Source organism: Oncorhynchus nerka, linkage group LG6, assembly GCF_034236695.1.
Source record: "Oncorhynchus nerka isolate Pitt River linkage group LG6, Oner_Uvic_2.0, whole genome shotgun sequence".
Lineage (NCBI taxonomy): Eukaryota > Metazoa > Chordata > Actinopteri > Salmoniformes > Salmonidae > Oncorhynchus > Oncorhynchus nerka.
Genome location: NC_088401.1, coordinates 53182797 through 53205661, shown reverse-complemented (window position 1 = coordinate 53205661; position 22865 = coordinate 53182797). Strand labels below are relative to the sequence as shown.

The following is a 22865-nucleotide window of genomic DNA, read 5'->3' as shown; positions in this document are numbered from 1 at the left end:
ACACTTCTCTCCATCAGTGTGAGAGGGCAGGACAGGGCAGGTATCATGACTCATACATCATTTAAACAAAAATGTCACCTTAATTGACTTGCCTAGTTCAATAAAGAACCAATTCTTACTTACAATGACGGCCTACCGGGTTAACTGACTTGTTCAGAAGCAGAACGACAGATTTTTACCTTGTCAGCTAGGGGATTCGATCCAGCAACCTTTCAGTTAATGGCCCAACATTCTAACCACTAGACTACCTGCCGCCCCAGGCTGGCATATATGACTATTTCTCTCTCACACCCTTTCTCACTTAGACACACATACACACACACGTGCACACATGCACACTCCTACACACTCTTACAGGGTACAGGAATCACGATGTGGAACTTAGAGAAGGGGAAGACTATGGTCAAGTTGGGAGTTTCTCAGACAATAATCTTTCCATTTACTAATTCAATTGAGTCAAGCAGTTTCCATAGAATGTCAACACGTGTCATCTGCCGGCTCATTTGGAGTGTTAGGTTGCGTCCTAAATGGCAACCTATTCCCTTGATAGTGCACTCATATTGACTAGTGCCTTTGTCAAAAGTAGAGCACTATGAAAAGAATAGGGTGACATTTGAAAAGCAGACATAGAGGATGTCTTGGGTTGACATTCACTCTGCACTAGCAGTAACAGAGGACTTTAGACAAACTAGAAATAAACTAAACTTTTATTTTCATAATGCACATTGCTAAGCAGAGAAATGACACAATTTGGAGTGTCCCATTACTGAACGCAGCATTGGCAACAGTTTTAAAACAACTACAAAAAAAAACTGTCTTGGCGTCAGCTTGTTTATGTGATACCTTGAATTAAAATAATATCTGAACAATGTCATGTACTTCAACAATACTGAGACTAATATTGAAGCATATTTACGCACAGACTGGCAAGCTGTCCTGCAATACACAACTGCCCAAGCAATACATTCTACAGTATAGGCATCCGACCGTAAGTTACTTCAGAGGGTAGTGCGTACGGTCCAGTACATCACTGGGGCCAAGCTTCCTGCCATCCAGGACCTATATACTAGGTGGTTTCAAATGGTCACCGGGACTATTTACATTGACCCTCCCCTGTTGTTTTTACACTGCTGCTACTCGCTGTTTACTATCTATGCATAGTCACTTTACCCCTACCTACATGTACAAATTACGTCAACTAACCTGTAACCACCCACATTGACTCGGTACCACCTTTATATAGCCTCGTTGTTATTTTATTGTTACTTTTTATTACATTTTTTATTTGATTTTATTTAGTAAATATTTTCTTAACTTTATTTCTTGAACTGTATTGTTGTTAAGGGCTTGTAAAGTAAGCATTTCACGGTATGGGCTACACCTGTTGTATTCAGTGAATGTGACAAATACATTTGGATTTGATTTGATTTTGAGAGTTATAACAAAACAAAAAAAAACACTTAGCCATCTCAGTAATATGACGTAGGGCTTCCTCTAGTGGTGTAAGTACTAATCTCTCTGGTGGCATGCCACTCTTAAGTGAGGGCCGCATTCTAACTTGAAATCCATGTGCTTACCTTAGGCTGGCATTAAAAGCAAAAGATGCGAGTCTGACATAAGGCTAGGTTGAGGATGAAGATACAAGGCTAGAGCTACGTTTAAGGTTACAGTTCAAGTTAGGTTGAAATTAAGGTAAGAGCTAGAGCTACAGTGGATGTAAAATTGGACATGTTTGAATACAAAAATCCTCACCACTGGCAAAGCCTCACAGTTCAATTAACCCAGAGTGTCATGTAATTCCAACGGGATTCTGGGTAGAACAGTCCCAATGGTGCCCTCAGTTCAAGTGAACATGAGCCTGTATACTGTACAGTATTCACACCCCTTGACTTTTTAAACATTTTGTTGTGTTAAAATGTGGGATTAAAATGGATTTGTCATTTTTTGTCAACCATCTACACAAAATACTCTAATGTCAAAGTGAAAGAACGCTTCAACATTTGGAGAAAAAAAAAAAAAAACACTCTTGATTAGAGAAGTATTCAAACCCCTGAGTCAATACATGTTTGAATCACCTTTGATAGCGATTACGGCTGTGAGCCTTTGACAGAACATTCAGGTAGCCTAAGGCGTCTAGCTGAACGAGTGTGCTCGTATTCTCCTTTAAAAGACCTTCGCTTGAAATAAGAGTAAAAAGCGGCAATTAGTATACACTTCCTCAAAATAGTCTGGATTAATCTAAAATAACTCAAGAAATCTGTCAAATTTGTATGTTTTCACAACTCCTTGTAGAATCCAAGGCAGAGTTCCCTAGATGGCTGGGGACACAACTGATGGGTCGCGACCAGTTCCTCTTGGTTAAGGGCTTAAGACTGGGTTGACTTTGCTCACAAAGGAATTCAAAGGTTCCACAGGAGAATGCAGGTGGCTATCTTTTCTCTGAGCCTCTCTCACCTCAAGAGTGTGGTTCCCCCAGCCCAGTAAAGGAGGTTCTCAAGGGGTGTAGTGGACCACCAGAGACATGGTGCGCCGTTCGCTCCGCAGGCCACACAGGGGGGCATTGCTGGGGCTCCTGTAGCTCTCGGTGTGTGGGGAGCAAAGAGAGGGCTGTTTTTGGGCCAGAGAGGGGCATGAAAGGGGTTTACCGGGGGTAGCGTTCTCCTCTCTGCTGCTCTGCTGGGTGTTAAAGCCGTACACAGACTGGGGCTCCCCTCTGCATCTCACAAAGGCCACAAAGCATCTGTAAAACTGACACACACACACACGAGTCACTTTGAGTATAAATCTCACTCTCACACACTGAGGCGATAGCATTTGATACAACAGTAAGATGGCATCGGACAGATATGGCAGCTTTGCTTCTAACTCCTAAGCAACTGTGTTAGTTCTTACATTATTACCCTAGAATTTTTGTTGGGTGTTTTTACATACAGCCAGAAATAACTTTTGGATATCAGAGCGGCGGTAACTCACCAGCATTACGACCAGGAATACGACTTTCCCGAATTGGATCCTTTGTTTGTACACCCAAGGCAATTGAACTTATTCCAGAGGCTACTCCAAAACACCGCCAGCGGAGAAGAGGTATTCGGAGTGGACTTCTAGTCAGACTCCAGAGGCGTGCACACCATCCACCTCTTCAGAGTATATTACTAATATTCAGTCTCTGGATAATAAAAGTAGACAAGCTCAGGGTGAGGATCTCCTTCCAGTGAGACATCGGGGATTGTAACATACGCTGCTTCACAGAAACATGGCTCTCTCGGGATATACTGTCCCCTTCCATTCAGCCATCTGGATTCTTAGTACATCGCATCAGACGGGAATAAAACATTTTAAAAACTCTTCCGGAAGAAGAAAGGCAGGGGTGTATGTTTCATGATTAACCCTCTCTTCTGCAAATCTGATCACAACTCCATTTTGCTCCTCCCTTCCTATAGGCAGAAACTCAAACTGGAAGTACCCGTGCTAAGGTCTATTCAACGCTGGTTTGACCAATCGCAATCCATGCTTCAAGATTGTTTGGATCACACAGACTGGGATATGTTCAAAACTGAAAGCGCAAACCCCCGCATTTAACCATGGCAAGGTGACTGGGAATTTGGCTGAATACAAACAGTGTAAGTATTCCCTCAGTAAGGCAATCAAACAGGCAAAACGTGAGTACAGAGACAGTGGAGTCGCAATTCAATGGCTCAGACACGAGATGTATGTGGCAGGGACTACAGACAATCATGGACTACAAAGGGTACACCTGCCACGTTGCTGACACCGACGTCTTGCTTCCGGACAAGCTAAACACCTTCGCCCGCTTTGAGGATAACACAGTGCCACTGACATGGCCCTCTCCCAAGGACTGTGGGCTCTCCTTCTCCGTGGCTGAAGTGAGTAAGACATTTAAGCGTGTTAACCCTCGGAAGGCTGCCGGCCCATACGGCATCCCTAGCCGCGTCCTCAGAGCATGAGCAGACCAGCTGGCTGGAGTGTTTACGGACATATTCAATCTCTCCCTATCCCAGTCTGCTGTCCCCACTTGCTTCAAGATGTCCACCATTGTTCCTGTACCCAAGAAAGCAAAGGTAACTGAACTAAATGACTATCGCCCTGAGGCACTCACTTCTGTCATCATTAAGTTTTTTTAGAGGCTAGTTAAGGTTTATATCACCTCTACCTTACCTGACACCCTAGACCCACTTCAATTTGCTTATTGCCCGATAGATCCACAGACGATGCAATCGCCATTGCACTGCACACCGTCCTATCCCATATGGACAAGAGGAATACCTATGTAAGAATGCTGTTCATTGACTATAGCTCAGCATTCAAAACCATAGAGCTCTCCAAGCTCATCATTAAGCTCGGGGCCCTGGGTCTGAACCCCGCCCTGTGCAACTGGGTCCTGGACCTCCAAATGGGCCGCCCCCCTGGGTGGTGAAGGTAGGAAACAACACCTTCACTTTGCTGATCCTCGACACAGGGGCCCCATAAGGGTGCGTGCTCAGCCCCCTCCTATACTCCCTGTTCTCCCATGACTGCGTGGCCAATCATCAAGTTTGCTGACGACACAACAGTAGTAGGCCTGATTATCAACAATGACGAGACAGCCTACAGGGAGGAGGTGAGGGCCCGGGGAGAGTGGTGCCAGGAAAATAACCTCTCACTCAATGTCAATAAAACAAACAAGCTGATCGTGGACTTCGGGGAAATAGCAGAGGGAGCACGCCCCTATCCACATCGAAAGAACCGCAGTGGAGAAGGTGGAAAGCTTCAAAGATTCTTGGCATACGCATAATTGACCATCTGAAATGGTCCACTCACACACAGTGTGGTGAAGAAGGCGCAACAGCTTGGCCCCCCAAAACTTTTACAGATGTGCAATTGAGAGCATCCTGTCGGGCTGTATCACCGCCTGTTAGGGCAACTGCACCGCAGGGTGGTGCAATCTGCCAAACGCATCCCCGGGGGCAAACTACCTGCCCTCCAAGATACCTACAGTACTCAATGTCACAGGAAGGCCAAAAATATCATCAAGGACATCAACCACCCAAGCCATGGCCTGTTCACCCCGCTATCATCCAGAAGGTGAGGTCAGTACAGTTGCATCAAAACTGGGACCGAGAGACTGAAAAACAGCTTCTATTTTAAGGTCATTAAATAGCTATCACTAGCCAGCTTCCACCCCGTTACGTAAACCTGCACCTTAGAGGCTGCTGCCCTATATACATAGACTTGGAATCACTGGCCACTTTAATAATGTAACACTAGTCACTAATAATGTTTAAATAATATTTACATACTGATTTTACTCATCTCATATGTATATATACTGTATTCTATTCTACTGTAGTCAATGCCACTCCAACATTGCTCAATCTAGTATTTATACATTTCTTAATTCCATTCTTTTACTTTTAGATTTGTGTGTATTGTTGTGAATTATTTTTTAGATACTACTGCACTGTTAGATACTACTGCGCTGTTGGAGATAAGAACACAAGCATTTCGCTACACCCGCAATATCAACTGCTAAATAGGTGTATTTGGCCAATAACATTTGATTTGATCAAACTCATCCAAAGAAAGCTACCTGGTCTCAGAGCATTTCATATTATTCTGTATGTAAATCAGAGACACTCCATTTAGTATGATAGGTTTCGTGTGTTCATTTGTGGATGTCCATCATCCATTTCGTATGTTATGAATTACAATTCGTATTATATGTTAAGAATTTGCTAAATGTGCAATTTAAAAAACATTATGAATTCCAATTTGTTGTGGATAACATTAGCTAGGTGGCTAACTTTAGCTAGACTAGGGGTTGGGTTAAGGTTAGGGGTTAGGTTAAGGTTAGAGTTAGCTAACATGCTAAGTACTTGCAAAGTAGCTAAAACATAGTAAGTAGTTAAAGTAGCTAATTAGCTAAAGTGATCAAGTTTTCTGTGATGAGATTCGAACAGTAACCTTCTGTCTTATGTCACCATACCAAACATAGCATCATACTAATTTGAGTGTTCCAGATTTACATGTTATGTCTAGTCTATGAGACCAGGCTGCATAAAGAGAGCATAAAGTGACCTAGTTTGCTAGTATGTGTTCTCTATTAAAATTGTCAAAATAAGTCTTTGTAGTAGTGGAGGCTGCTAAGGGGAAAACGGCTCATAATAATGCCCGGAACGGAGCAAATGGAATGGCATCAAACACCTGTTTGATGTACTTGATACCATTCCACTAACACCGGTCCAACCACTATCACAAGTTCATCCTCCCCAATTAAGGTGCCACCAACCTCCTGTGGTGTGTTGATACTTGACACCTCTTCTTGGTTCAAGTGCCCCAAGAGAGGACAGATGGGATGTAAGGTAGCTGCCAAACTAAGTATGTCAGCTGGCCTGTTCTTACTGTAAGTGTCATAGGTAGTATCTATGAGGCAGAGGGCGATGAGAGGTGCAAAGTCATTACTGGGAGTCTGTGTCCTCACAATACTGTGTCCCCACAATGACAGGAGTTAGGGTGTCACTGTCAGTAGTCCTTGTGGGGATGTTAGCAGTGTCCCTTCACCCAGTCCCTCTCTGCTCCTCACTGACAGGTGGGCTGTCACAAGCACTTGAACCCCCATTTATTAATTTTATCAACTGACCTCTCATAACAAAATACATGATTAGCCTGTCAAGCTAAAGTAATCATGTCCATGAACGTGAAATAGAGTATTTAGCAAAAACATCATGTCGACATGTTAGGACATACCTCTAAAATGAAAACCTCAATGATATCCTTAGTATGGACTCTGGGGGCTGTGTGTGATTGTCTTTCTGGCCTCACATGCCAGGCTTGAAAAATTAAAGGAGAGCCGCACACTCTAGGAGCTCAGATGCATTAATTTAATAACCTAATTACCAACGTTTCGAGAGACAAGCTGTCCTCATCAGGGTATAATGACAAACACTGCGGGGTGACTAGTTTATATAGTGTCAAAGGACACACACAGGTGTCTGTAATCATGGCCGGGTGTGGCCTGATATCATTGGTTGATTGTCAGATATAAAAAATAACATACCAAAAACATGAATGGATAGCATACGATCATAGATACAATTTGGCTACATAAGCCTAAAAACATTTACAACAGCAAAATCACAAGAATGGCTTCAGATCAAAGTATAAGACCGAGAGAGCAAGGGTCTTTAAATTAAAGATCCAGGCAGCCTCTCGTTTAACAATAAATTGTCGAGGTCAACCCCTCTCCTAGGGAGGGTGACATGTTCGATGTCGATATAACATCCATTTAAGGGAATACTTTTTCTCCCCTAATAGTGATATTTCTACTGAACATGTAGGTTTCTCACCTGCACATACTCCGACTCCTTTTAGAAGTAGGTGTTATTTTGTACCTCCATCCAATCACAATCACTCTATTGAGACGTATTGCAGACTCGTTGACAAATATGTTGTTCATCTCCTTAAGAACAAACAAGAGTACATATCTTTCCATCATTTACCTAAGGAATGAAAAACAAGCTCTGCCCAATTTCAGAACAATATCTTTACTGTCCTACATGGGTATTTCAGTTCTGGTCAGATAGCTAAAATGTCATGTTCTTTTTTGGTTATTCAACACCCTAAAATTGCTACTTTTTATACTTTGCCGAAATTACACAAGAATGTTACAAAACCTCCTGGGCGCCCTATTGTAGGGGCCCTTGATGCAGTAACGGCCCCTCTATCGACTTTTGTTGACTTTTTTACTAGACCACTCGCAGAACAGCTCCCCTCCTTTGTGAAGGACACCAGCAGTGTGATCTCTATTACTGAATCTCTTGATCTCTCCCTGACAATACTTTGTTAGTTACTTTTGATGTCGAGTCGTTATACACAAATATTCCCCACGAGGGCGGTAATTGAAGCTGTTACATTTTCTTCTGCAACGTGACCCAAATGAACTAACTTCCATTGCAGGCATTATAACATTGTCTGAAATAGTACTCTCACACACAACTACTTCATGATAATAAATGATTTCTTTATTCATACGAAGGGTACTGCTATGGGATCCCCCATGGCTCCTAACTATGCTAATTTGTATGTGGGTTACATGGAGAAACAGTCCATTTTCAATCCTCTCAAAAATGTTTTCCTACTAACATCATTAATTGGAAACGGTACATTGATTATATTTTTGTTCTATGGAGGGGTGATGCAAAACAGCTCCAGGCATTTCATGCTTTTCTTAACTCTTGTTCTGAGCAACTGAGATTTACTATGCAGTCTGACACGTCAAATCAGTTTCCTGATCTTGTGTGAGGATAATGTTCTATACACTGATCTTTACAGGAAACCTACTGATCGTAACAGTTCGTAGAGGGCTGAAAGTTGTCACCCGCATCCATTGAAAAACAGTTTGCCCTACAGCCAATTCTGTCGAATCAAAAGACTTTGCAAAAAAATAAATCAGATTTAGACAGAAATATGGCTGAGAAGCAAAGAAAATGCAAGGTGAGGGGGTACAAAAATGGTCCGATTAATATTGCTATTGAGAAAATTCAAAACAAAAAAAACTCTGATTTACCACCCCAAGATATCCCTGCACAACGTCTATTTGCGCCCCTACTGGATGGAAACTACAAGTGTAATGGCTGTGCTACATGCAATGGCACTTATAAATGTAGATCCTTCAAACACCCCCAAACAGGGAAACAGATCCCAATCAAAAGGTGTTATCACGCGCTCCACTAAGGCCGTTATTTATCTTATAACTTGTCCTTGTGCTAAAAATGATGTGGGTAAAACAAAGCGCGAATTAAAAGTACAAATTTCAGAGCATGACAGAACTGGATTTACCCGGCCCACTTCTTGGAAGCAAACCACTGGATTCCGTCCCTACTTTACGTCGGCATTGAACATGTCACCCTCCCTAGGAGAGGGGGTGACCTGGACAATTTATTGTTAAAACGAGAGGCTGCCTGGATCTTTAATTTAAAGAACCTTGCTCCCTCGGTCTTAATGTAGACTTTGATCTGAAGCCATTCTTCTGATTTTGCTGTTGTAAATGTTTGTAGGCTTATGTAGCCAAATTGTGTCTATGATAGTATGCTATCCATTTATGTTTTTGGTATGTTATTTTTATATCTGACAATCAACCAATGATATCAGGCCACACCCGGCCATGATTACAGACACCTGTGTGTGTCCTTTGACACTATATAAACTAGTCACCCCGCAGTGTTTGTCATTATACCCTGATGAAGACAGCTTGTCTGTCGAAACATTGATTATTAGGTTATTAAATTATTGCATCGGAGTGTGTGGCTCTCCTTTAATTTGTCAAGTGTTCTACTCCGCTAGCCAGCACCTCGCCTAAATAGGTGTGCGTTTCTTTCGCCTCTATATTACTCACATGCCAGGCTGTCATAAGGCTGTCTAAGCTGCATATACGTTTCTCCCCACCGCTGTAAAGGCTACACGACAGGTGAACAACACCATTGTCCCTCTGGTCCATCCTTTAGCGCCCCCTCTCACCTGGTTGTTGAACAGCACATAGATGACAGGGTTGATTACAGTGCTGCTCTTGGCCAGGACGGCGGGCACCACGCTGGCCACGGGGGTGACCAGGCCTGACCGGCCGAAGGTGGCCGCCAGGGCCATGATGCCGTAGGGCATCCAGCACAGCAGGTAGAAGGACACCATGGACAGCACCATGAGCAGGATGTGCTGCTCTCGCCTCTGGGCCGACAGCAGGTTGATTTTAGCCACCTGGGAACAGGAGGGGAGAAGAAAATTGTCTGGCAAAGTTTTGCATTGATTATACTGTTGTATTATCTTTGCTATTACCAATGTGTAGCACCCCACTTGTAATGCTGTAGTGCTGGTCATGTATGTTAAGGGTTCAAAAACAGTGGATTTTATGTAATGTATGACAGAGCCAAATGATCAGCTGTAATTGCAGTCCATTTTTTACTTATCTGAAAATATTTTTTTTGTGTCATGTCTTTGTGTCAAAATAGCTCGGTTCTGGCATGAGAACCAACAGTATCTTTGCGTAAGCACTGTGGTGCTGCGTGTTTTCCACCTCCCCAGAGTTGATTTCATGCTTCCTCAAGTGCGTCGTTCTGTAATGTCCACTCTGACGCCTGTCGCAGCACCCCGAACAATGAGCATGGCCGACTGAGGATATCAGCCAATCAGAAGGAATAACAGGATGTCAGCTCCTATGTCTCTGTCAGCGCCACAAACCTCTTACATGCTCAACAGCGGAGGCTCATCGGAGGAGGAAGGGGCGGACCATTTCTGTCAGTAAATTTCATGATTTTAAAAATGTAAATCGTGAAAAAAACTATACTAAATATATTCACGTCACCAAATCATTTATTAAAAGACACTGTGTTGCAATGAAAGTCTACAGTAGGGTTGACTATTCTACCAGTATTCTACATGTGTTCCCTCCTAAGAATAACTTTTCTCCCAGGTAACCCGGTATTTCCCACAAAAACCGGACTTGTCATTCAAAAGCATTATAAAGCATATAAATAGGCCTATGTCTGGATTTGATTAGAGCCCTGATGAGTCATACATCAATGGAGTGGCAGGAAGCCTAGTGGTTAGAGGGTTGGGCCAGTATCCGAAAGGGGTAGGCCGTCATTGTAAACAAGATTTTTGTTCTTAACTGACTTGTCTAGTTAAATAAAGGTTAAATAAATTAAATACCTTTAATGAGCCCCAAAAAATCCCAAATGACTGTGCTGTTATCCAATACATATACAGTACCAGTCAAAAGTTTGGACACACCTACTCATTCAAGGGTTTTTCTTTATTTGACTATTTTCTACATCAAAACTATGAAATAACACATATTGAATGATGTAGTAACCAAACAAAAAGTGTTAAACAAATGAAAATATATTTTAGATTCTTCAAAGTAGCCACCCTTTGCCTTCATGACAGCTTTGCATGCCCTTGGCATTCTCTCAACCAGCTTCACCTGGAATGCTTTTCCAACAATCTTGAAGGAGTTCCCATATGATGATCACTTGTTGTCGGCTTTTCCTTCACTCTGCGGTCCAAACCATCTCATTTGGATTGAGGTCGGGTGATAGTGGAAGCCAGGTCATCTGATGCAGCACCATCACTCTCCTTCTTGGTCAAATAGCCCTTACACAGCCTGGAGGTGTGTTTTGGGTCATTGTCCTGTTGAAAACCAGATGATAGTCCCACTAAGCGCAAACCAGATCGGATGGTGTATCACTGCAGAATGCTGTGTTAGCCATGCTGGTATTAAGGTGTGCCTTGTATTCAAAATCACTGACAGTGTCACCAGCAAAGCACCCCCAAACCATCGCACCTCCTCCTCCATGCATCACGGTGGGAACCACACATGCGGAGATCATCCGTTCACCTACTCTGCGTCTCACAATGACACGGCGGTTGGAATTTTAAAAACTCTAATTTGAACTCATCAGACCAAAGGACAGGTTTCCGTAGTGTCCGTTGCTCATGTTTCTTGGCCCAAGCAAGTCTCCTCTTCTTATTGCTGTCTTTTAGTAGTTTTTTGTTGTTGCAGAAACTCGATCTATGTATGCCTGATTCACTTATTCTCCTCTGAACAGTTGATGTTGAGATGTGTCTGTTGCTTGAACTCTGTGAACCATTTCTTTGGGCTTCAATTTCTGAGGTTGGTAACTCTGCAGCTAAGGTAACTCTGGGTCTTCCTTTTCTGTGGAGGTCCTCATGAGAGCCAGTTACATCATAGCGCTTAATGGTTTTTGTGACTGCACTTGACAAAACATTCAAAGTTCTTGAAATTTTCCACATTGACTGACCGTCATCTCTTAAAGTAATGATGGACTGTCATATCTCTTTGCTTATTTGAGCTGTTCTTTCCATAATATGGACTTGGTCTTTTACCAAATAGGGCTATCTTCTGTATACCCCCCCCCCCCCCCTTCCCCCCTCCCTACCTTGTCACAACACAACTGATTGGCTCAAACGCATTAAGGAAAGAAATTCCACAAATTAACTTTTAACAAGGCACACCTGTTAATTGAAATGCATTCCAGGAGACAACCCCATGAAGCTGGTTGAAAGAATGCCAAGAGTGTGCAAAGCTGTCATCAAGGCGTGGCTACTTTGAATAATCTCAAATATAAAATAGATTGATTTGTTTAACACTTTTGTTACTACATGATGCCATATGTGTTATTTCATAGTTGACATCTTCACTATTATTCTACAATGTAGAAAATAGTTCAAATAAAGAAAAACCCTTGAATAAGTCGGTGTCCAAACTTTTGACTGTGTCGTAATGTGAATATCGTTAAATGTGAAGACTTATTTTATCAAATCAATTCTATTTGTAATTATTACATAGTTATTGGTGATTGTGTCTCACTTGTTGTTGATTCTTCACAAAAAAATACAGTTTTATATCTTTATGTTTGAAGCCTGAAATGTGGCAAAAGGTCGCAAAGTTCAAGGGGGCCGAATACTTTCGCAAGGCACTGTAATTCTACGTCTTGGATTTGCTTTTATTCTGTAGTGATCGATAGTCTCAGTGTTGAACCATTTCCATCCGTGTAGCCAATACTACACGCTGTCTGGTCTCCTTGGCCTATAGAGTTATAGTTCTTAACCATTTCAACATGTAGCGTTAGCTCCATATTTTCTGGTCTAATGTACATTTCGTCAGGAGTGGGTTTTATACACGTCTGAGAAAAGGGGGGGGGGGGGGGGGTCCATGACGCCAAATATGCTCACGTGGGAGTGGCCACTGATTTGGTAAACTTTATATGAAAACCCATATTTTCTCATTTAGAAGGTTACCATCACATTACATCTTTTCACAAACAGTTTAATCACATACGTTTCACAATATTTAGATGTAAACCCCATAATTAAGAAGTGTACACAACCAAATATACAGTAATGAGTGGTTCCTGTCCTTCATGAGATCACCAAATGAAACACACACTCGACATGACTGTCCCTTAAGTGTCCACGGACCATTCCCACATTCACAAAAATAGAAATATTGTTTTATTCTCCCATTTTAGGGATTAGGAGTTTTGGCAAGAGAAGCTCTGTCTCCATAGACTCTCTCCCGCAACATTGCATGGCAGTTTCTTCCAAGTATTTATGACCGTTGTAAAACCTGATGTGGGAGAGAGAGAGAAAGAGAGAGGGGGGAGCCACGATATACACCCAAAAGGGGCCACGTCGTGACAGTCCCCCTCTGGTGGGTTCAATCTTGTGATTATCCTGCATGTTGTAAACCAACATAAAAAATTAACGACCACGTGAGGTCCTGGTTGTGGATCATCGTTGCAGTCCCCCTCTGGTGGTTGACCTTGGTAGGCTCTCTGAAAGCGGAGCAGTCCACCACAAGGATGGGCAGTGGATGTCCAGTTGGTGATTGCCGTTGTGGTCCATCTTTGGTGGTCGACCTGGGTAGGATTTTTGCAAATGGAACGGGCCGCCACAAGGATGGGCAGCGGATGTCCAGATTGGGATCGTCATTCCGTACCCATCGTCTGGTCATCCAGACAGGAAGATCTGGGCAGTAACTTAGGCAGATGTTAACAACGCACACACACACTCAAAATATATAATTACATTTCTTCCCATTGAGCGGCATTGTGGCACTAAGTGATGGTTGTATGGGGACTTTGTTTATGGCTCTATCACTTCCTAAGTGTCAAAGGAATTGAAAGGAAAAGGAATGAAAGCATAAACAAATGATATACAAAATCTAATTATCAAACCATCTAATTGGACTGTATTCTACATAGGTTCATTTTGCCGACCATGAACGTATCATGGCATTGTCTAATGTCATATCTAGGGCGTTCCTAATTTGTGGTGTTGCTTAGGGCGCTATCCTAAGTTGATAACTACATGATAAGTCTACAGCTGCAAGGCACCAGATTCGGGCAGTCTACAGGGATGACCTATGGACCTCTGGAGAAACTGGTGAGTACTGCAGCTGTAGAGTTAAAGGCCTCAAAGTAAATGTTCAACTTTACTAAGGCTGGTATTTTGCTCGGATGCTTAAGTGATCCAAGTATAAATCCTTATTACATGTGCCGTTGTACGTGTGTGTTTGTGCTTACACAAGCACATACCAAGTAACCAAGTATCCGGGTAGGCTGTGAAGCTTCAAAGTTAACTACCCACACTGAAAGGAGGGAAAGGGCTACCTAAGTATAGAAAACAAAACATAGAATGCCCACCCCACATCACACCCTGACCTAACCAAATAGAGAACTAAAACGGCTCTCCAGACTGGAGGCCGTCGCTGGAGGCTTCGTGCCATGACTCCTCACTGGAGGCTTCTTGTCATGGATCATCATTGGAGGCTTCTTGTCATGGATCATCATTGGAGGCTTCTTTCCATGGATCATCACAGGAGTCCTGGCTCTGGGAGCAGGCACAGGACTCACCAGGCTGGGAAGACATACAGGAGTCCTGGCTCTGGGAGCAGGCACAGGACTCACCAGGCTGGGAAGACATACAGGAGGCATACAGAACCAAACCTGGCAAAATCATAGAAAACAAAACATAGAATGCCCACCCCACATCCCACCCTGACCTAACCAAATAGAGAAATAAAACGTCTCTCTAAGATCAGGGCGTGACAAGAATGTGTCTGATGTCATCAGATAATTTCCAGGTCAATGCCTGGAGGTCAGTAAGAATTGATGTCGACCTCAAGACATATGTTAAGGGAACCTGTAGTAGTTTTATGACACGTCAATGTGTCTTACACCATTGTAGTGGTGATAGGTATGAAGGAGTCTATTTCATAGCTACAGTTGAAGTCGGAAGTTTACATACACCTTAGTCAAATACATTTAAACTCAGTTTATCATTCTTGACATTTAATCCTCGTAAAAATTCCCTGTCTTAGGTCAGTTAGGATCACCACTTTATTTTAAGAATGTGAAATGTAAGCATAATAGTAGAGAGAATGATTTATTCAGCTTTTATTTCTTTCATCACATTCCCAGTGGGTCAGAAGTTTACATACACTCAATTAGTATTTGGTAGCATTGCCTTTAAATGTTTTAACTTGGGTCAAATGTTCCGGGTAGCCTTCCACAAGCTTCCCACAAATAAGTTGGGTGAATTTTGGCCCATTCCTGAAGACAGAGATGATGAGTCAGGTTTGTAGGCCTCCTTGCTCACACACGCCTTTTCAGTTCTGTCCAGAAATGTTCTATTAGGATGTGGTCAGTGTATTGTGATGGCCACTCCAATACCTTGACTTTGCTGTCCTTAAGCTTGGGGTCATTGTCCATTTGGAAGACCCATTTGCGACCAAGCTTTAACTTCCTGACTGATGTCTTGAGATGTTTCTACAATATAACCACATCAATTTCCTACCTCATGATGCCATCTATTTTGTGAAGTGCACTAGTCCCTCCTACAGCAAAGCACCCCCAAAACATAATGCTGCCACCCCCGTGCTTCACAGTTGAGATGGTGTTCTTCGGCTTGCAGGCCTCCCCCTTTTTCCTCCAAACATAACGATGGTCATTATGGCCAAACAGTTATATTTTTGTTTCATCAGACCAGAGCACATTTCTCCAAAAAGTACGATCTTTGTCCCCATGTGCAGTTGCAAACCATAGTCTGGCTTTTTTATGGCGGTTTTGGAGCAGTTGCTTCTTCCTTGCCGAGTGGCCTTTCAGGTTATGTCGATATACGACTCGTTTTACTGTGGATATAGATACTTTTGTACCTGTTTCCTCCAGCATCTTCACAAGGTCCTTGCTGTTGTTCTGGAATTGATTTGCACTTTTCGCACCAAAGTACGTTTATCTCTAGGAGACAGAATGAGTCTCCTTCCTGAGCGGTATGACGGCTGCATAGCCCCATGGTGTTTATACTTGCATACTATTATTTGTACCGATGAACGTGGTACCTTCAGGCATTTGGAAATTGCTCCCAAGGATGACCCAGACTTGTGGAGCTCTACAATTTCTTCTGAGGTCTTGGCTGATTTCTTTTGATTTTCCCACGATGTCAAGCAAAAGAGGCACTGAGTTAGAAGGTCGGCCTTGAAATACATCCACAGTTATACCTCCAATTGACTCAAATGATGTCAATTAGCTTCTAAAGCCATAATATTCTGGAAATTCCCAAGATGTTTAAAGGCACAGTCAACTTAGTGTACATGTATGTAAACTTCTGACCCACTGGAATTGTGATACAAGTGAAATAATCTGTCTGTATACAATTGTTGGAAAAATGACTTGTCATGCACAAAGTAGATGTCCTAACCGGATTGCCAAAGCTATAGTTTGTTAACAAGAAATTTGAGGAGTGGTTGAAAAACGAGTTTGAATGACTCATAAGTGTATGTAAACTTCCGACTTCAACTGTATGTCATCCACGGAGGAGTTACCCTCAAGACGGAAGTAAGCACTGAACCAGTCATACGCAGTGTGATTATGGTTCATGACTTCTAATAACTTTCCTCCTGAATGAAGGGTTCTATTTATTAGTGGCATGTGTGTTGAGCATCAGAAGAGTGTTCTGGAGATACCCTTACGTGTTGCAATCTGAGTGAATGGAGTAGCGCATAGCGTTGTTTGAGATCTTCAGTTTCTTGGCAATTTCTCGCATGGAATAGCCTTCATTTCTCAGAACAAGAATAGACTGACGAGTTTCAGAAGAAACTTTGTTTCAGGCCATTTTAACTCTGTAATCGTGCCCAAAAATGCTGATGCTCCAGATACTCAACTAGTCCAAAGAAGGCCAGTTTTATTGCTTCTTTAAATCAGGACAACAGTTTTCAGCTCTGCTAACATAATTGCCAAAGTGTTTTCTAATGATCAATGAGCCTTTTAAAATGAGAAACTTGGATTAGCTAACACAACATGCCATTGGAACACAGGAGTGATGGTTTCTGATAATGGGCCTCTGGACGCCTATTTAGATATTCTATAAAAAAAATCTGCCGTTTTCAGCTACAATAGTCATTTACAAAATTAATAATGTCTACACTGCATTTCTGATCCATTTGATGTTATTTTAAATGTGATTTTCTTTTAAAACAAAGACATTTCTAAGTGACCCCAAACTTTTGAACGGTAGTGTATGTTCGACAATTTAACTTATTAAATTGAATGAGACGATTACATCCAATCAATTAAGATAGTCTGGATTATCATAACATTTGAACTACTGGTTACAGTTAAGGTACATTCACCACTAGGGTCACTTATCCCCAAGGCCGAAGCCACATGGGATTCCTGCGAAGGCGGGATTTCCTTCAGTAATGGGAAGTACTGAATGAGCTTTGCAAAAGCAAATTTGACTGATTAATCAATGTTAATGATAAATCAAACCTGTGTAGGCTATTTGGGAATTCAACTTTAATTAACCTGAGAGCGTTGCTGTATCAAGGTTAATGTGGAAAATTGTCTCATTTGCAGAAACCAATCAATTTGGAAATTATTTAAAATGTCAATTTGAAAAAGGTAAGTCTGGCAATTTTACTTATTATTTAAATTGAAAGAGACAACTATACCCAATCCGTTGATTGGCTGGATAACATTAGTAACCACTTGATATAAACGTGATACACACTGGGTGTCACAAATGATTAAAAACATTTTTTTAAATCCTGCCGATTCTTCACCCCCAGGGGTCACTGAACGCAGAAAGCTGAAGTCAAATGGAAGTACAAAGGGTGGGACTTAAGTCGCTTAAGACGGAGGAATTTCAACGTGACACAGGAAAAACGAAATGGTTACTTTGCCTTTGTTAGCTGTAGCATCTCGTGCAAGCTAATCCTACTTTGTACACTTTCAAGCATAACATAGAATCCCTTTAAAGGGATGGGAATGGTTTAACTGGAACGCGTGGTAAACAAAGAAATACACGGAGTCTACTCACGCTACTGAGACCGTGAGGGACAGAGAATCATCGTTTTGTCAAGCTAAAACCTCCTCCTCGGCTGCCTCTCTGTCCTCGCTCGAGAAATTAATAATGACAGAGTCTACCCGGTTCTGAAACGCGGGAGACAGAAATAGCACATTCGGCCCAACGCGTTGTTGCAGGAATTTAATTAATCTGTTTTAATACCCAATTAAAATTAAACACTCTGTCATTCATAAGGATTTGTATGACCCTTATTTTATTTTATAGAAATGGACAGAGCCCAGTATAAAGTCAAATAGCAGCCTTTATTCACGAGAGTACTGAACACGATACAGTTTACCACAGGTTATAAACTGGAAATGACGTCATTAGTTCCAGTACCAACCCGTCCCATCTCCGTTCTAATACAAAGGCTGCATGGTTCTCACATCGTCTCTCCCTATTAAGATAATATACGACCTGAGCTCAGGACAGCTTCTGAAGATAAGCCTTCTGGTGATATAGTTCATTCATTTCTACCAAGGAACAGACAGTCATTGTTCTAATTCTTGATTATATTTACACACATTATATTCAGTATTAGGATTAAAAAGAAAATTCATACATATACAGTAACATAATAGTATTCTGATTAGTCAGTCCTGATTGAAATGTATACATAATTAGTCATCATTGATTAAAATTCCCTTAACACGCATCAATTTCTATAATTTCTATAATTAGCTGGATTGTTATCCAAGTACTAGAAATTTTATCACTAACTTTACCAACTCATAAGACACCCTGACGTCATCAGATACGCGACACCAGGACAACTTATATGGGTAAACACACACAACCAATAATTCCTGTCTACAACTCCCCTGCTGTATAGCATAATCTGGGTGTATAATGCAATCTGCTTTTCAAATTTATACAGGCTGAATCAAAATAAATGCCTCATTCTATCTTAGATTCCTCACACGGCGCACTATATGTCGTAACGTGACTATCATTAAATGTGAAGACTTATTTTAATTACACAGAATTGATTTGATAAACTAATCATCTAAACTTTAATCAACTAGGAAGTCGGGGCACCACGGGAAAATATTTACTGTCATTAACTAAATAACTATTTCCTGAATCGACTTCAGATATTTTCATATCTTATCAAAACAGTCGCTTATTAATAAATTGTACCCCATCAGTTCTCAGTACTAAACATCGTAAACCCTTGGGTATCTGCACAAAACCTAGCCTCCATAATGAATCAGCGATATACACATTGGCTTAATTATTTGTCCCCACCTCTTTCCATTATCTACCAAGCCGTCATACGGGTTTAGCCCACTAGGGACTATTCAATGCATTGTGTTAGTAACCAATAACTATTGTTTGTTTATGTATTTCTGTGATTTGATTAGTTAGTTAGTAAATAATTAAGCCAATTTGTATATCGCTGATTCATTATGGAGGCTAGAGTTTGTGCAGATAGCCAAGGGTTTGCGATATTCAGTAATGAGAACAGATGAGGTACAATTCATTAATAAGGGCCTGTTTTGATAAGATTTTAAAATATCTGAACAGTCGGTTTGGGAAAAAGGAGACTCTATAAACAACATTTTTCCATGGTGCCCCGACTTCCTAGTTAAAGTTACATGATTAGTTTAATCGGGTCATTAAATTACACAGAATTGATTTGATAATATACAGTCTTCACATTTAATGATAGTCACAGACACGACAACTGGTACTGTATGATAGAGGCTAATGCACATTTAAGCATGACAGAAAAACATAAAAGCCCATAGATGTAGCTAGCTATATGCTCACTTGGGTAAATAAATGAAATTAGCTCCAGTAGGTTAATCATTTTGAGTGAACTGTATTGTCTCATACTGTATTCAATGGACTGGAATTACCTTCAAACCATGATAAAGCAGGGAGAAAACCTACAATTCTGGTTCAGCACATGTGACTAGCGAATTTGATTCTAATTTTGTTAATATAATAGGCTTATTTGTATAATTAGTAGTCTGACGCATACATAGGCCTACCTTTCATAATATTTCCCCTAATGTTATTAGCCTACTGTACCTCCTCTCTCTCTATTGTTGCTTCATTCCTTCCTCGCTTCCAACAGTTAAATGAAATAAGTTGCATTGTCCTTATCTTCATTATTCTAATGACATCCTTGATTAATATAGAACAAATTCGCTCCTTTCAAAACTACCAGTAAGTTCTATTGGCTGATGTATTTAACATTCAGCAAATAATAGCTTGTGTCCCTCTTCGAATAGTCTATTGGTATGAGAAAGGCTAAAAAAAATTACAATGTCCAGCAAGCTATACTATTCTAGCTTTTCAAGAGCTAAGGATAGAGGCCAGCAAAGCACAGCTTATTGTGCAAGAGAGGCTATAAGTTAGAAGATTATTATGCATAACCCATCATTAATTAGCTAAATATAAGGCTAAAACTGCATGCAATGTATTACCTGAAAGAGGTAGGCTAGGACATCTATATATAGGACTATTTATCCATCTAGAAAATGATCTATTTTGGGTGCAATTTGAATGGAGTTGATGGGGAGAGAGAAAGACGGGGAGAGAGAAAGACGGGGAGAGAGAAAGACTGCGACAGAGTGCTCGCGCGTGCACTGATTTAAAGCAATGATATTCGAGTGATAAGCTGTTTTAGAACTCTGCAGCTGCAATAAAAAAAACACATCTTTCCAATAAAAAAACAAGGTGATCCTAAAAGCCCGATGGAGATGGGTTAATTAGAGGTGCATTCGGTCTTTATATTACTGTAGCATAAACTATGCTGCAGCAAATGCAGGCCTACCTGTCACAAAAAAAAAGTTATCATAATGAGATGATTGGTCTACATGCATTGTGAACTGCGCTCCGTACTGAGATGGGCGGCCTATCCCCACCTTGAGCATTGATGATTCATCATGCAGAAGCCATTGAGTAGCCAGATTTAGATTTGCATATAGTTTAACAGTTCCATTTCACACCATGCTGTTCATATAAATACTTTATTATAATTTACTGGTTTCTTGCAGTTATTTATCCTGGGAAAGGGGAGTGGTTTTGGTCGGTAAATCCCGGTACATATCGGTAACTGTGTTCTCGCCATTCAACCCTAGTCTACAGTAGCCTCAGCATCATTCTGCAGGGTAGCACCATGGTGTAGCCGGAGGACAGCTAGCTTCTGTCCTCCTCTGGGTACATTGACTTCAATACAAAACCTAGGAGGCTCACGGTTCTCACCCCCTTCCAGAGACTAGCACTGTAATTATGACAACTTCTGGAAGATGTCCTCCAGCCTATCAGAGCTCTTGCAGCATGAACTGACATGTTGTCCACCCAATCAAAGGATCAGAGAATGAATCTAGGACTGGAGCCATAAGGTACAGCTTAGCTATCACTGCAGTGCATAAAATGTGTTGAGTAGTTTACTCAAAGAGAGAAAGACAATAGTTTAACAGTTTTGAACAAATTAATTTCTTCAAAAACGAAAGTGAAGCGAGAGAGCAATATTTCATTGTATATTTTCTTTCCCTTTCACTTAGCTAGTGTCAAATGCAGTTTAGCCTACTCAAACAGACAGGAATGCTATGTTAGCTAGCTGGCTATCTAACACTGGAACTCTAAGTCAAGGTAAGCTTTTGGTTTTATTAATTTATTGCCACCGAGGCCCTCCGGTGTAACTGCTAAACTGATTGCTGACTACACTGTACTGCGTGATTGTAGCGGGTTTACTAACGTGTTAGTTCTAGTAGCTATGTTGACTATGACATGACAACAATGTAGGCTGTGTGTAGCGGTCATGATATGAAGGTTTAGCTTGGAAAGGTTTTTTCTCCTAGTCACAGACACAGCTGATGTGTTGTGAACTGAAGTCCACAAGCGAAGAAAAAAGGTGAGAGGAGGAGAGCGTGTAGATAGAGGCGAGAAGGAATTATATGTACAACGAGCTGTTTGAATGTGGCTGCTATGAAACTGAACTGTTTGCGTGTGACCATTGGGATATTCATTGCACAGATTCTGTTGAAAACCTTTTCTTAAACGGTTAAACGGAAGCAAATGGAATGAAACGGGGATACCTGAATTTGTCCAATAGAAACTCGTTTGCAACTGTTGGACTGATGATTACACCATAAATCAGCTAGATGCAGGCAAGAGTGTGCAAGGTGGTATTGAAGGTGTCACTGTCTGTTACCTAGATTACTGAAAACTCTCTCAACCTGTGCACCTACCTTGTAAACCTTCGTTCATAGGCTAGGTTGTAGCAACCTCATGATGGGCACAGGGAAAATGTGAGTATTATGTAGTAGCCTAAACCTATCAATATTACATTGAGCTGGGTGAATGGAATATGAATGACAGTCATCCAATATGCTGTAATAGAAATAAGGCCATGTTCATAAAAAAAGTAATCATCCTCCCTTATCTTAAACGGCAACGACCACCACTGATGCTCAATTAGACACAGCCTTGTTGCCGGCCGAGTAGGCCATAACCTCTGTTACATACGCAATCTTCTTAAACATGTAATAGGAATTCTACTGCTGCCAAGCCATCACAAAGGGTATTTCCGGTGTATTGCCTGGATTTCTCTATTCCAGACCCACAAAGGAAGCAGGCACTTCTATCTTGGAGGCTCAGACTGTTCTTTTCAGGAAATTGATAAAAAAAGGTACATTTGTGACACCTGGAGATTTGGCCATGCATTGGAGTAACACATTAGGATGCCATCGTATCGACATTTATTCTGAGGCACAGTTACGGCATGATAAATCTCACAGTGATGGGAGAGGCTTTTATGACCAACAGTGTGCCTGGAATTAAGATGTGCAGTGAGGCCCAACCATAAAATACCACCCTGGATCCATACTGATTATCTTCATATGAATGTCATTTCTCTGTGTGATGTGTCACTGCATGGTGAATTGTAATTCACCTCTCAGATGACTGTACTACTCCACAAGCTGGTGCTTGGT

At 41.4% G+C, this 22865-nt stretch overlaps 1 pseudogene; it reads right to left on the bottom strand.

Moving 5' to 3' along the window:
* Positions 1-689: 689 nt before the first annotated feature.
* Positions 690-22865, bottom strand: part of LOC115131152 (parapinopsin-like) — a 29302-nt pseudogene continuing 7126 nt past the window's right edge.